The 15,893-nt window shown below is 37.1% G+C and overlaps 2 long non-coding RNA genes across 4 annotated transcripts in view; one reads left to right on the top strand and one right to left on the bottom strand.

Moving 5' to 3' along the window:
- LOC129060462 (uncharacterized) overlaps positions 1-15,893 on the top strand; it is a 64,986-nt gene that overhangs the window by 13,334 nt on the left and 35,759 nt on the right. The window contains exons 3-4 of one of the 3 annotated variants that reach the window (XR_008527216.1): positions 10,932-11,056; positions 13,047-14,082. The exons of 1 other annotated variant lie outside the window; for it this stretch is intronic. This is a non-coding gene — a long non-coding RNA (uncharacterized LOC129060462). Of the gene's footprint in view, positions 1-10,931; positions 11,057-12,415; positions 14,083-15,893 lie in introns of those variants that run through there. One more of the 3 variants, XR_008527213.1, reaches the window with a different exon arrangement.
- Positions 8,710-14,201, bottom strand: LOC129060463 (uncharacterized). The gene is made up of 3 exons (XR_008527217.1): positions 14,075-14,201; positions 10,829-11,196; positions 8,710-9,847 (listed from the first exon to the last, which is right to left on the bottom strand). It is a non-coding gene; the product is annotated as an uncharacterized LOC129060463 (long non-coding RNA).

The following is a 15,893-nucleotide window of genomic DNA, read 5'->3' as shown; positions in this document are numbered from 1 at the left end:
TGATTGTAAAACATGTGTGTTTGAACAATATGAAATCAGTGCACCTTGAAAAAGAACAGAATAACAGTGATTTTCAGGGAACAAGGGAAGATAACCATAAGGTCTGACTGCCTGGGGGTCAGGCAGAATAGAGCCATGTTTTTCTTCTTGCAGAGAGCCTATAAATGGACATGCAAGTAAGAGAGCTATCACTGAATTCTTTTCCCAGCAAAGAATATCCTGGGGAAGGAATGCATTCTTGGGGGGAGGTCTATAAATGGCCACTCTGGGAGTGTCTGTCTTATGCGGTTGAGATAAGGACTGAAATATGCCCTGGTCTCCTGCAGTACCCTCGGGCTTACTAGGATTGGGAAATTCCAGCCTGGTAACTTTTTGGTCAGACTGGTTCTCCGCTCTCAAACCCTGTTTTCTGTTAGGATGTTTATCAAGACAATATGTGCACAGCGGGACATAGACCCTCATCAGTAACTCTAATTTTGCCTTTGCCTTGTGATCTTTATTGCCCTTTGAAGCATGTGATCTTTGTGACCTATTCCCTGTTCACACACCCCTCCCCTTTTAAAATCTCTAATAAAAACTTGCTGGTTTTGTGGCTCAGGGGACATCACGAACCTACCGATATGTGATGTTACCCCCAGAGGCCAAGCTATAAAATTCCTCTCTTTGTACTCTTTCTCTTTTTTTCTCAGACTGGCCGATACTTAGGGAAAATAGAAAGAACCTATGTTGAAATATTGGGGGCTGGTTCCCCAGGTAATAGGTTTCACCATGTTGGTCAGGCTGGTCTTGAACTCCTGACCTCATGATCCACCCCCCTCACCCTCCCAAAGTGCTGGGATTACAGGCGTGAGCCATTGCACCCAGCCAAAGCTCATAATATTTTTATATGTAAATCTACTTGGAGCATATAACTCAACTGCAAGTCACATACTTTAGAAACATTTCCAGCCGATCCACATTCTCCTCAGAACAATGAGGAAATGAAGCCCTTATTGTAATTATTCTTTACAGAATTGAGGTCTGTAAAGGGAACAGTGCCATTTAATAGAAAGAGCATTTCCTTTAAAGTCTGACAGAACTGCCCAGCTCTATACAGGCAAGTTACATAAGTTACCTGAACCTGTTTTATCATCTGTAAAATACTGGCAGCACTATCAACTTCATGGCATTGTTTTGTGAATTAAATGATATAATATATGTAAAGTGCCTAACCCAATCCCATGGCCATGGTGGGCATTTTTCAAAATATCAATTCCTTCCTTCTGTAAAAATTACATACTAAAATAATTCCAGTTGTAAAAGTAAATATTAGAATACTTCATACACATCTTTCTTAAAGGGTAGAAAGCACATGGAGCTCTTTCAGATATAAAATAAATAGCCAGGTGTGAGGTTTAACCTAGGAGCACACTACCCCATTGACTGTTTCACTGGGGCTCCTATCTTCATCCATAGATTGAAGATGTTGGAAGAGAAGGAGAGGATAGTAAAGGAGGCTCTTCCTTCCACTTCTATGCAAAGAGTACAGGCAAGAAGCTCTTTATATTTATTTTAGTTTGCCTTTATCTTGCCCCTTAAACACATGAAACTTTTGGTACCCTCCTTCTTTTAATGTCATTTTGAATTATTGTAATTATCATCATCAGCTTTCATTTACAACAGTACTGACATTTCACTTCTAGAGAAAACAGTACAATAGCTATTTACTTTGTAGTCGTATTAGATAAAAACATAGAAAACTGGAGCTGGTAGAACCAGAAGTGAGAAAAAAATGAGCAATCATGTGAAATAGAATATAAACAGATCAGTAAATATTACGTTTTCCTTTTTGATGATGGATCCAACAGATCCCATGTAGCCAAAACCAGGTGTATTGTGTATGGGGTGTGTGTGTGAATGTATATATACACACACAAATATACACACACTTGTAAGATAGATAGGATATATATAATACATACACACACACATATATACACACATATGTGTATGCACATGTACATAAATACAAAGGAATTTGTTACATAGATTTGACCTTACTCAACTGGTTGAGCTGGTTAAGCAGTTTCTATAAGCCTGCTGATTTCATGTTGAAAGCTGAACTTGAAGTCCACAAGGCAAGCATTTAGGAAGGAAAGATGGGGAGTAAAGTGGTGGAGAACAAGGAAAACCTGGAATGCAAGTGAATGAGTAGCTCATGAGGACAGACTGAACCCTAAGTCAGTTCACACTGTCTCTGATCTTAGTGATGTGCATGTCCTACAGAAGCCAGGTTCTTCTTCACAGAACTAAACACACCCATCTAGCTCAGGAGACAGAGAGGCTGAAGAAGGATTTAGGAGAAAATGGGCTAGTTGCAGGCCTGGCCACTGCCTTGTCCCAGTTAGGTGAGTTAGCAGATAATTGACAATGTGTGCGAGTACAAAAGGCTGCAGCTTCATTTCCATCTTCCAAATCTCCTGCAAGAAACTCCCTTTTGGCCCTAACTGGAAACATACAGGAAAGGAAATTCTGGTATATGTAGTTTAGTTCAGCCAAGTTGACATATTACTAAGCAATATTTTAAAAAATTCCCCAAGCTTACCTGCTCAAGTAACAAACATCTGCTATCTCACACAGTTTCAGGGGACACGAATCCAAGAGTAGCCTAGCTAAGCAGTTGTGGCTCAGGATCTCTCATGGGGCTATAGTCAGCTGTGGCTGATGTCATCTGAAGGCTGGGTTGAAGGATCCACTTCTAAGCTCACTCATGTAGCTGTTGGCCAGAGGCCTCAGTTGCTTACCATGTGGGATTCTCCATAGGGCAGCTTATAACACAGTAATTGGCGTTTTACAAAGTGAATGATCAAAAACAAGGAGAAAGACAGAGAGAAAGATGGAAGCCATGTCTTAAACAAATCACAGAGGTGATAGTATATCATTCCTGCCAGAATCTATTGGTGACACAATCCCTCCCTGGTGCAGTATGAGAGGGCACTATACAAGGACATGAATACCTAGAGGCAGCAATCATTAGGGACCATCTGAGAGCCTGCCTTCCACAACGTCAAATCTGAACAATTCTATAGCTCTATCCAAAAATATGCTGTCAATTTCAGGGTGGGATCTTGATTCTCTTCTGCTTGTGGAGTGGTGTCACCTCCTCGTTTCTTCTCTTCTACGGACTCCATGCACTTTTTCGGAAACACCTTTAATAGCAATGCTCTTCTTTTGTATTGGTCTTTACCTTTTACAGATCATTTTATTATCTTGTTTAAGCCTCACACAGCTAGAAAGAGGACAAAGCTGAGGTGCATATGTGTGTCATTCTGTTTCCAAGGTAAAGTTATTTTTAGTCTTCCACAGCTAACTTTACAGCATTTACCTTGTCAAAATAACCATTCTGTATTATTAATATTAGTGAAAGGGTCATAATCAACTGACACAGTTCAGAAAAGTATTTTTCTCTCTCCTATTATAAGTAATTTTTTTAGTCTGGCTAGATATCTTCAGCATTATTTTCTTATTCGTATTTTAAACTCTAATGATTACTTTCTGCTACTTTGCATTTTTTTAATCTGTCAAGTATAAGGGGTATAATTTTCTCAACTACAAAACATCTTGCTAAATATAGTCACATCCTTAAATGTTTTCCTATATTTTTTTTAAAAAACTAGTGACTTTAATTATTTATTTATTGGAGGTAAATGAGACAACTTTGACAAACTATTCTTCCAACTATATCAAATGTTATTTAGTTACTGGGGATCTTTTACCACTGAAACCTTATATCTGCAAAGTATTTCTCTGAATCACAGAATCATGGTTAGACTTTCAAATTCACCCTGTTTTTCTACTTGGTGAACTGGCCCAGTAATTTTTTTAAAAAAGTTAAAAAGGAAGTTTAATATCCACCCTACTTTCTTTTCTGTGCTGAGCCTTGAGTTCTCTAAGGCTCCACTTTCCCTTTCTCCTCATCTGGTCCTCACTTCTTCCCTGCAATCCACTACAGCCAAATTTGCCTCAAAAATAAATACACTTCCTGGCCTGGGACAGTGGCTTCTGCCTGTAATCCCAGCACTTTGGGAGACGGAGGCAGGTGGATCCCTTGAGCTCAGAAGTGTGAGACCAGCCTGGGCAATGTGGTGGAACCCTATCTCTACAAAAAAATACAAAACATTAGCTGGGCATGGTGGCACGCACCTGTGGTCCCAGTTATTTTGGAGGCTGAAGCAGGAGGATCACTTGCACCTGGGAGGCTGAGGCTGCAGTGAGCCGAGATCATGCCACTGCACTCCAGCCTGGGCAACAGAGCGAGACCCTGTCTCAAAATAAATAAAGAAGTAAACATAACATATTTCCATCCCCCCAAAACATAGATCCTATATGTGCTTCTTTCCTCACCAAAAAGCATTCTCCTTTCCCAGTCCTGAGTAAAAATATATTAATATTCTAGCATTTTGAGTAATCATATCTCCTTCTTCCATCTTCAGATCCCACCCACCCTCTGCTACAGATGAGGTTTGCACCTGAGCTGCCAGGGTGGAGTATTGCTTCACCAATATTTTCCCATTTACTTCTTCTATCCTTCTTCAGCTGAATGCTAGTCCTAAGGCAGTTTATTAACTCCTCACAGATCACACAAAACCGTGGGTTCATAAATTGATTCACCAACCCTACTTGATGTTTCTGGGTAAACAGGGTAGAATGAGCTCCTCTTACATTATTTGTATTTCATAAAAACATATTTTCTAATATGGCCACTTAAGGTGGGTTTATCTTAAGGTAGATCTTCACAAGCCACTATATTCTGTTGCTTGAATAGCCCCTACTGTATTGATATCGTGATTTGTCTACCTATATGGCCCTATTCTCTCCAAGACATTTTTCCCTCCACTTTTATTTCCAGAGTGTTGCAAAGGGCCTGGCACATAGTAATCATTCAGTAAGCTATGCATTGAATAAATATGCTTTTAAATGACTAAGGTATGACTCAAATTTCTGGATAAATCCAGTCAAAATATCAGCTGACATATAAAAACATTTACATTCCCTGGTAAACTTGTAAGTAAAATGCCATCTCTAAATTTAGCAGTTGAATGATGCACTTTCTTAAAAATGTGAATGGGAAAGTCTATTTTTTATTAGAGTGTCAGTTTAAACAAAAATTATACATTTTAGACATAGATAGATACAGATATAGCTATAGACAGGGACTTCTCCTATAAATTAGGGAAAATAAAGTGCAGCTAGAACGTTAACTAAATGAAGTTAACTAAGATCAATACATAGAACCTTAGCAGCAATACGTTACTGCTCTCTCTTAACCCTAAGAAGCAAAATAGCTTTTAAAAGTGCAAATAGGGTGGATATAATTTTTCTTGCACTAACTTCAAAGCATATTTCAAGGTTTTCTGTTCAAAATTCCAAAATAAACCACTAAGTTGTTTTATCAATAAACTGGGCAAATAAAAACTTATTTAGTACAATTACTATGGCATATTTTGGGGTTTCCTTCTCCCCGTTTGCAAGGTGCACAGGTGTTTAAACCAATCCTCACTAGATTTGGGGCACAAAAAGAACAGGATGAGTTTAGAACATCTTACTATGCCAAAAGGAAGGACTTGTTTAGAGATTATTAAAGATATATCAAAACGAGACTGGAGGCAAAACTGAAGACACAGAAAATAAATCAGTGGTTGCTCTGGAGTGGAGCAAGGAGTTGACAATAAAGGGACTCAAGGAAATATTTTATTGTGATGAAACTATTCTCTATGTTATTTTGATGATAGTTACATACTTCTATATATTGAGCAAAATGCATAGAACTATACCCTTAAGAGGATGAATTTTACTGTATGAAAACCACACTGCAATTTAAAAAATAGTATACCTGAACTGAATTGATGGGGCTCCTAGTGGCCAAATTTGGAACAATGTTTAACATGACAAAGAATAGTGACCACACAAAAAGCTGTAACTTGACTATTCACAGTTTTATTTGTAATAGTCTAAAACGAGAAACAACCAAAATATCCCTCAGCAGGTGAATAATTAAACACTTAGTGGCACACCACACATGGAATATTATTCAGCAATAAAAAGAAAATACGCCGCTACACACAATAACTTGTATGGATCTCAAGGGCATTGTGCTAAATTTAAAAAGCCAGTCTCCAAAGGTCATTTGCTGTATAATTCATTCACATAGCATTCTCAAAATTGCAAAACGATAGTGCTAGAACACAGATTAGTGGTTGCCAAGAGTTAGGAATGGTGGGCGTTAAGGAGATGGCTATAACTATGCATGTAGCATGCTGGAAACCTTCATAGTGATGAAATAGTTCTGTATCATGATTGTAGTTATATTTACCTTAATCTACACATTTGATAAAGTGGCCCAAAAATATTGTACTCACGCTATTTTCCTGGTTTTAATATTGAATTATAGTTACCTAAAATGTAACCACAGAGGAAAACGAGGTGAAGCATTTTCAGGGCTTCTATGCATTATTTTTGCAACTTCCTACAAATTTATAATAATTTTAAAATTGAAAAGTAAAAAAGAAGATAATATTATTATACTAATAATATAAATGGTATAAGTAGAACATATAGAGAATGGCATAAGTAGAAGATATTGTTGTATGTTTAATAAAAAGAGAATCCATGAGTCCATAGTTATCTCAAGTACTGGGAAGGTGGGGTCTTTTTTTTTTTAAACATGACCATTGTATTAGTTTTTAAGTTATTTATTCACTTTTTCATGTTTGCCTACAGTAAAATTTTTTAGTAGTATACAATTACATGAGTTAGATAAATGCATACAACCATGTAACTACCACCAAAATTAAGATATAAAATAGTTCCATCATACCAAAAATTCCCTCTTACTTCCCTTTGTAATCAATACTTTCCCCCACTCCAATCTCTGGTAGCAGGAGACATGTTTCTGTTCCTATATTTTATTTCTTTCAGAACATCATGTTTTACATTAAATTCTACAATATGTAGTCTTTGAAACTGGTTTCTTTCACTTAGTAAAATGTATTTAAATTTAAGATTTCACCACATTGTTTCACGTATCTGTAGTTTGTTCTTTCTTTTTCCCTGAGTAATATTCTACTGTATGGGTGCAACATAATTTGTTTATCTATTCACCCACTGAAGAACATTTGGGCTATTTCCAGTTTTTGACAATTATGAACAAAACCACTATAAACATTCACATGCAGAGTTTTGTATGAACTTAGGTTTATAAAAGAGTTTTTCCACAGAATGCCAGCAAATAAATATAGAAGAAATAACAAAATTTAAAAATCACTCATTTGCAACCAGTGAGATAAAAATTAATTCAGGGAAAATCATCAATAAATGCAAAACTACTGAATGAAAGGTCATTAGGGAAGAGGATATTTAGGTGATCCCAAAGAATCACCTCACACAGGGCCAGCTTCGTGAGTGTGAGACCAGTCACACAGGGCCCTATACTAAGTAGTGCCTCCTGCTTGCTTTGATGCTCCATATTGCCATATCGAAATTCTTAATAATTTTAAAACAAGGAGCCTAGCACTGTAATTTTGTACTGTGCTCTGCAAATTATGTAGCTAGTTCTCCACCCCAGGTGACTTTCTGAAAAGGTAATTTAGCAAAGGAGAGATCTAGAAGTCCCCTTAACTGAATGATCTAATTTGGTATCATCAATAGTAGAAATAACTATTATGTGTCCCCTGAATTCATACAATGGCAAGCAAACATCACCTATGTAGTCTTCTTGTCAAAAATATTTAACCGGCAAGGTGCAGTGGCTTATGTCTGTGATTACAGCACTTTGGGAGGCCAAGGCAGGAGGATCATTTGAGCACAGGAGTTTGAGACAAGCCTAGGCACCATAGTGAGATCCTGTCTCTACAAAACATTTTAAAATTAGCTGGACATGGTGGCACGCATGGGTGGTCCCAGCTACTCGGGAAGGTGAGGTGGGAGGATCACTTGAGCTCAGGAGGTTGAGACTGGGGTGAGTCATGTTTGCACCACTGCACTCCAGCCTGGGCAATAGAGGGAGACTTTGTCTAAAAAAGGAAAAGGAAAGGAAAGGAGAGGAGGGGAGGGGAGGGGAGGGGAGGGGAGGGGAGAGGAGAGGAGAGGGAAAGGAAGAAGGAAAGAAAGAAAGAAAAAGAAAAGAAAAGTTTAACCAAAACCTAACCATGAAGGAACAATCACACAAATCTAGATGGTAGGACAATTCCATGAGAATGGTCTAGACTCTTCAAAAATGTCATTTTGTGAAAGACCAAATAATGTTCAGGAAGGGGGATAGTTCTAGAAATATAATGATCAACCACAAATCCTTGATTGGATTCTTTATTTTTTTAAAGAAAGATGAAGTATATTTGGGGAAAATTGGAAAACTCTGAATAGGGTCTCCATGTTAAATACTGTTTTTGTATCAGTGTTAAATTTGGGGGTAATAATAATAAGCATAGATGGTCTTTTAGTTTGTTTGTTCGTTTTAAAGATGGGGTCTTACTATATCACCCAAACCGGAGTGCAGCGGCGTGATCATGGTTCACTGTAAACTACAACTCCTGGGCTCAAATGATCCTCCAGACTCAGCCTCCCAAAGCGCTGGGATTACTGTTATGAGCCACCAGGTCCAGCCAGTAGTCTTACATTTTAAATGATATTTATGCTGAAATACTTAGGGATAAAGGTTCATGATGTCTAGAACTAATTTTTAAATGCATAATTTTTTTAAAAAGTTAAATGATATACATATATTTAAATCTATTTAGAGAGACAGAGATAAAGCAAATGTGGCAAAAATTTTTTAAATCCCAAAACCTTTTATTCACAACTTCGCTAGTCAGTTTATCACATTCTTTTTTTCAACTTTAGCATTACATATAAAACATATATTGTAAGAACGTGCATTTTGGAATACAATCTGGGTCCAAATTCTGTCTCTGTTCTTACTAAGGGTTTAAACTTGGGTCAAGAACTGTGGGGAGAAAAATAACATTAATATCTATTGCACAACTTGTCGAAATGATTCAAATAATAAATTACAGACACGAGAAACAGCACCATCAAGTCCTTGAGAGCCACATATATACTCATTTTTTCATTATTGTGTCCTGAATGCTCAGCAAAGCACCTCAATAAGTCATCAAAAATATAGAGAGAATGAATTATTTCATGATCTATAGTATATTAAGTAGAAAGTGTCATGTTATATTAAGTGAAAAAGTTCCAAAACAGCATGTAGAGTAATGATTGCATTATGGAAACAAATATAGAGAGAGGTATATATTTTAAAATTCTGCAATCTCTCTACCAAGCCCACCCTCACCTCACAATCCCTGCCATCTTTGCTTAGAGAGAGAGGGGGGCCAAAATTACCTGGTATACAGAGGGTGGAGTAATCAGCACCAAAGATCTTTGCCTAGAAACTGGAAAGCGTGACACATTGATATATGCACGTTGATTTATATCAATCAATATTAAACATATAGCACCCAAATTTCCATATTCAGTCCTTATGCTTCAGCTCCTCCATTTATCTGCTCTCCTGCTCCATAAGAATCTCAGGAGTTACTGCAGTTGTGTCTGGAGTTTGGGAGTTAGGGAGGAGGAAGTATCCAGCCATTGGTCAAAAATGCTCTGCTTAATTCACTTCCCTCCCTGATCAATAGCTTTACGTTTTTAAGAGAGGAGATTCTTGACTCAAAAGGGAAGTTGGTACTTAGATTTTATTTCTTCAAGGAGATTGCACCTGTCTTCATTTGTCTCAAAGTGTCCATGATCTGATGAACTCTGGGCTCCGATTATGTCCCCGAAAGCAAGCCAGTTTTCTTCAATGCACCCCCTGCAGCAGGAACGGGTGTTATGTTAATATGGGTTAATGCAAAGTCAAAGGTAGAGGAGAGAACAGAGATGAGAACAAGCAGTAACTGAACCAGTGTGGGGGAAAAAGGAAAAAAACAAACAGATGGGAGTAGGGATTGGGAAGATCTCCAATAAATATGTGAAACTGACCTTCACCAACTTTTACATACTTTTCATGACATCTTATGTGAGCTGCTCTTAAAGAGCAAAGGGAAAGTGGCCACCACTAACTACTAGGGCTCCCTCTCTTGCTTTCTAATTTAATTTTTATTGCATTCAATAAAACATTAATCTCCTCACCCTCCAGTCCTATAGCTCAGTAAATACTGTTAATTATTTTACCAGTCATGTCTGATAGTCATCTTCTTATTTTAAAATGAGATGTCCTATTAGTCAGGATTCAAAGAGAGAAGCAAAACCAGTAGGAGATAGTTAAGAGGTTGTTGCAAGGGATTGGCTTATGTGAATTCATGGGGCAAGCCATCAAAGAAGGACAAATTAGAACACCTGGGATTTGGCTGAAGCTGTTCTACACTGGTGATGTTCAACTCCACTCTTAAGTCCTTTCAACTGATTAAATCAGCCCAACCCCACCAAGATTATCTAGGATAATCTCCTTCACTACTTTAATCATATCTATAAAATACCTTCACGGAACACCTGGATTAATATTTGGTTGAGTGAGGACTATAGCCTAGCCAAACAGACAAATCAAAAGGCTATCACTCATGCTTACATCACCATTTCTTGATTTATCCAGTTTCTATGTTATCACTTCACTTATTATTAAGTAGAAGATTTAGACTGTTTACAGCCTCCACCCTCTCGCTGTCCCCCAAGAAACTCTCCCCAATATAGTTATAATGTATTTGGGGTGGATAAACCAATATTCAGTGTTTACATTGTTTTATCTACATAAATATTACTCACAACAGAGACAAGTAATATACTACGGGGTTACCTTTCTTATATAACTGTTGATTTCCTGAAATTAATTCTCCTTTTGTGGTTTCTTTTAATTTTCTTTGTGCCTATCACTAATTTTGTCCTAAACTTTTGCACAGAACTCTACAACTCCTTTTAATATATTTAAACCCATGAAGCGATCTGTCAACTGGATTTTTTTCTTTGGAGACCTCCCCATCCTCCTGCTCTGATCTGGAAGCATTGATCTCTGGGCCTGCTGCAGGTGTGTCCTCCTGGAAGTTTCCTTCACCTTCAGAGTGAAAGTACCCTTTCCCTCTTTCTTATGTGGAATTCTCCTTCTCCTGGCTCCTGGATCTCCTTTGTTCTTGGCTTATTCCCTGATTAATCACCCTCCATAACTTCCTGAGAAAATAAAATATGTTGAAGAATCATTTTCACAAAGGCAAAATTATGACTTATGGAAACATAAAATGAATACATGTCAAAGTCAGATGTCATGACCAGTGCAAAGATCATTTGAAAAGCTAGATATTAATAGGAGGATAATACTGCTGGGTTAAATGCAAAACTGGTTAATGCCCAATGCAGTTATAAACCATAATTTTGAAGGCCGCTGCTTCTACTGGGCAGGAAAGAAATTATTTATATCTCTACCAGAAAAATCTAATTATTAACATGTAACTTTACTAAGTCTGAAAACTTTATTCAGCAGTAAGCCATGAATAAAATTAAAACTTTCCCTTACATCAATGTCTCGCAATACCTTTTCATTATCTCATTCCTAAAAAGCCTTTATTAGACATATTTTCTAATTTCGATATTTTAATACCACAGGTTTATTGTATATTTATGCATATACTATATGTATATATGTATTTCTATACTTATATGTAAAACTATTAAGCATAAAACTTAGTGTTTTTATTCAATTCAGAGTTAAGAATAACTTTTAGGTTAACAATTAAATTAGAATTTTAAAATTTTCTGACTTTTAACTTTATAAGTGTATTTGATGAGTAACTTTTCATGTAACTTATTATTAAATTGTAATTCTCAAATTACATATGTAAATTCGCAATTTATATAAATATGTGACAATATAATCGGACTATTAAAAATAATTAAATTTTTTCAGCAAGAATAAAACTATTAAAAGTTGAATTAATTTTATAAAAATTATTTTCAGTGGAATTAGCTTTTAACTTTTGATTGATATAAGAAATAACTTCCAGATATTCATTCAGATGGTGTGGACATTTTGTCTTTTTAGGCTTGACATAATTAATGCTGGCCTGAATAACTTTAGAAGACTCAAATAATAAAATATAAATTATTTTTATTTAATTCTCAAGGTCCAAGTCACACATGAAAACAGTGATGATCAAACAAAACAATATCACATTTTCTGGACTTTATTTTCTGCTTTAATATAGAATTTATTTTGTTTTGGTGTCTAAGAGCTCTTTCTTATTCTTTACACATCCTTAAAAATAATATCATATTTTTGTTTCATGGATGGAATATCTTCTCTCATTCATCTAATGATATTAGTTATAATGGACTTTTTGTACAGTTCTTATATTGCCTGTTTTTACTGTGCTTTTTCTTTCTCATATTACAGACTTTCCAAAACATCCGTTGATCATTGGTTTTTTGTTCATAATTAAGAGAGAAAAACTAAAAGCAATTTGAAGATTTTATAACATGGACAGGAGGCCTTGGGAACTAGTGAAGATCCCCTATTTGGAGTGGAAAAATATATTATCTTAGATTTGCCCCCAGTAGAAGTTCCTAACATATTCTGAAACATTCCAGAAATAAGAGGATGCCTCCATGAACATTTTTTTAGCCAGTACTCTTTACAGTAAAGTTAAGTATTAGAACTAGATGTTTGTTGACCGTACTAGTCAATAACATACTTGAGCTGTTCTCTCTCAGGTCATATGGGCTGTGATATGTGGTGTAGCAGAGAGAAGTGAAAAACTAATTGGAGGATTAAAAATACCACAGGGTTGGTCAACTCTACTACTTCAGTATGTTCAAGTAACAGTTTTGTTGTTGTTGTTGTTGACCAAGTAAAATGCCAAGGTCTTTATTATAGATTGAACTCTGTCTCTGCAAAAATTATGATCCTGATCCCCTAGTACCTCAGACTGTGACTGTATTTGAAGATAGGGCCTTTAAAGAGGTGATTAGTTAAAATGAGGTTCTTAGAGCAGACTCTAATTCAATCTGTGTGGTGTCCTTATAAGAATAAGAAATTTGGACACACAAAAAAAAGACACCAAGTGCACAAGTACCCAGAAGGACAACCATGTGAAGAGGCAGTGAGAAGGTGCCACCTGCAAGCCCAGGAGAGAGGTTTTGGAAGAAACCAAACCTGCTGACACCTTGGTCTCCAATTTCCAGTCCCAGAGAGAGAAGAAAATAAATTTCTGTTATTTTTACCACCTAGTCTGTGATCGTTTGTTACGGCACATCTAGCAAACTAATATAGTCTTCCAGTAGGCTTTATGTAATAATAACTCCCCCTTCCCATTTAGCATGGAAGCCTGAATCAAAGGGGTTGTAGAGCTCATCCTGTTCATTTAAATGTAGCACGATCCATTGAGAAATGAACACAGATACCATCCTCAGGCAAAAGCAAGTGCTTAGAAATGCCATCTGGCAGTCCTCCTGATATCCCCACTCTAATAAGAAAAGTATGTCAGGCTCTTAGATGCAATCAACAGGTGACTAAGAAAAAAAAAGTTTATTCAAAGCATATTCAAAAATCTCAAAATTGCTAGGAAGGCTAGCAAACCAGATTTCAGGCTAAGTTTTCAGGACTAAAGCCCAAAACCTCATGACAGAATTGGCCTGATGAAAAAACCTGCTGTCGCTGCTGCCTTCCCACCTAGTACTAAAGGAAATTTGGCAGATGCCACCCCCTTGGTGCTACTTCTGTGCCAGGAACTCCGCCTCAAACCCTCTGGGAAACTGCCCTTCCACTGCCAAGACTGAAAGTTGAATACATCTGCTGCGGCAGCCTCAGCCAAAATGGAAGTTTCCCTCAAAGCCAATCCCCTCTCTTTGCTTCTGATACATGTAGCCTAGGCCTAGCGTCTGCATTTTATCTGCCGGCAAGCCTCAAAATTTGAGTTGTGACATAACAAAGAAGCAGGTCTCATCGTCTGGGAATTTACCCAAATACTGAGGGATCTTTCAAAGATGAAGGTTAACCTTTACAATTACAACATTATTAGAGACCAATTCAGACTTGCTGCTATGACTTACTAACCTTCATTTTCCTTTCAGCACTCAGTTTTGTATCTTCTCCTGGAATTTCAGCTTTTGTAACCCTAGATGAAATCCTCATTTCAACACCTGGAGTGATGCTTATTGGCCAAAATAGCCTATCCAAGCTTTCTCTCTGTAGAAGCAAGAGATGGAATTAAGACAGGAACTGTGTCCCTGTGTCCCCACTGATAACCAATTTCAGATGACTTGTCTATGGTATCTGTTAATGAAGCAATTTGTTGAAATCAATTAGATAAAACATAAAACAGCTGCTCAAGGAAGTAGATGCTGTTAATCTTAGGAAAAATATTATTTGTATTTCTTAAACTGACAATGATTCAGTATACAGGTTTCTTTTGTTTTTTGTTATTAATAGAATGATAGGATGTGTTTTGACAATGGGACTAATATTAAATTAGATGTGCCACTTGGGAAAAAAGTCATATTTTCAGAAGTAAAAAATAGACAAGTTCATACTGATGGAATATGTCTAGCTCACAGTAATCTTTCGATGCCTTGTCCACATAACTATCTTTTGTATCTTCAAAAAAAATTTGAGGACAATTTTGAGACCCTGGTGCCATCATTTGTTGCTTTAAACTTCACCACACTTCCTTTTGCTTCCATTTCTACCACACATCTATATGGGCAAACCCAACTTATAATCCTTCTAAAGTATTACATCTCAATTTCTTAAACTCTCAAAAATCTTTTCTCTGAACACATCGTATTTTCCTCTCTCCTCTTCCTCTACTATATCTACTGAACTTATTTTCTCATTGCACTGTGACTTCCAAGCCCTATATATTTTTCCATTCTTCTATTACATCACCTTTTCTTAACTTAACTTGCCATCCAACTGGGCCAGAATCCCATGACGACATCCCAAATTCTCACCATTAGGTAACTCTACCTTTCTTTTGCTCAGCTTCCACATCAAAGCTGCCAAACTTTGTGAGAGAAAGTCGTAAAATCATGCCAGTGAGATTGTTAAGCGTGTATCCTCTAACTTCAGATGTCTGCCATGCTCCCCCTAATTCATATATATTATTTCATGTAAATGTCCTAATTTCATAAATTGTTCAAAAAACTTATTTCCTTAACCTGTCTCTACCTAACCGCTTACCTTTGCCAGATGAATATTTATCTTTTACTCAACTGAGCAATCATCCACACCAAACCCATGCTGCCTGCCCAGAAATGAAATGCTGCAAATAACGATAAGGCATAAAGTGTGATTATATAAGATTATAACATGTTGTTCCCACGGCCACAACCCTGATTTGGGTTCATATGCAGGGGCCAATTTGCCATGAAGCAAATAAGCTTTGAGGCCCTTCCTTTTTACCATCCCAAGACCTTGGAAGGTACCTGCATTGGTTTTTCTGTTGCTGTTTCATAAATTACTTCACGGTTTAGCAACTTAAATAGCATAGATTTTGTCTCTCAATTTCTTTGATTTGGAAATCAAAGTATGGCTTAGCTGGGCCCTCTGGTTCAAGTTTTCTCATAAGGCTTCAATCATGGAGTTGGCCAGAGCAGGAGTCTCATCTGAACGTTTGACTTGGGAAGGATTGACTTCCAAATTTATGAGGTTGTGGACAAATTTTAAGTTCTTCAAGTGTTGTTGGTCTGACAGCTTCCTGCTGTTAGCCAGAAGCCACCCTTAATTCCTTATCACAGGAGCCTCCATAATATGACAACTTGCTTTATCAAAGCCAGCAAGGAAGAGAATCAGCTAGCAAGACAGTAGTGACTTATGTGTCTTAATCCCATCACCTTGCTCACATTCTGTTGGTTAGAGCAAGCCACGAGGCCAG

Source organism: Pongo abelii, chromosome 6 (genome assembly GCF_028885655.2).
Source record: "Pongo abelii isolate AG06213 chromosome 6, NHGRI_mPonAbe1-v2.0_pri, whole genome shotgun sequence".
Classification (NCBI taxonomy): Eukaryota; Metazoa; Chordata; class Mammalia; order Primates; family Hominidae; genus Pongo; species Pongo abelii.
Note: the sequence above shows the minus strand (reverse complement) of the source record. Positions and strands in the feature narration are given on the sequence as shown.